We start from the raw sequence: 447 nt of genomic DNA, 5'->3' as shown, positions 1-447 counted from the left end.
GACTGATTGTCTTTTCTTTCTTCATTTGTTATCATCACTAATGTTTCCAAGTTTTCGGTATTGATTCCAACAGGGGCGTAGCCTTTATCTCGCCTTCTCAGAGGATGAGAATGGCGCGAGTTCTTTGGCAACGGAACAAACAGCATAATTGTATCTGTGACTATCATTGTATTTTCCCGACCGTCTGCCAGATGAAATATGCTAATAACTTAATCAGAGAGATAACCAGCGCCACTCAAGTAATTGCCATTGTTTCTCTCTCGCTCATTATGCATATAAAGGTTCTTATCGGTATTTGTTTTATCATCATTCTTATTTATTACGTAAACACACACAATGAGGGGTTATCACTATTCCGTTTTATGTATGTACATGTCATTTATCAACCTCCATCACCCCATTCCCTTCGTTATCAAAGATCATGCCATTCACCCCTAAGGAATATTT

The sequence above is a fragment of the Penaeus monodon genome, chromosome 30, assembly GCF_015228065.2.
Source record: "Penaeus monodon isolate SGIC_2016 chromosome 30, NSTDA_Pmon_1, whole genome shotgun sequence".
Taxonomy (NCBI): Eukaryota; Metazoa; Arthropoda; class Malacostraca; order Decapoda; family Penaeidae; genus Penaeus; species Penaeus monodon.
The sequence above is the reverse complement of the archived record's forward strand: the minus strand, read 5'-3'. Positions refer to the sequence as shown.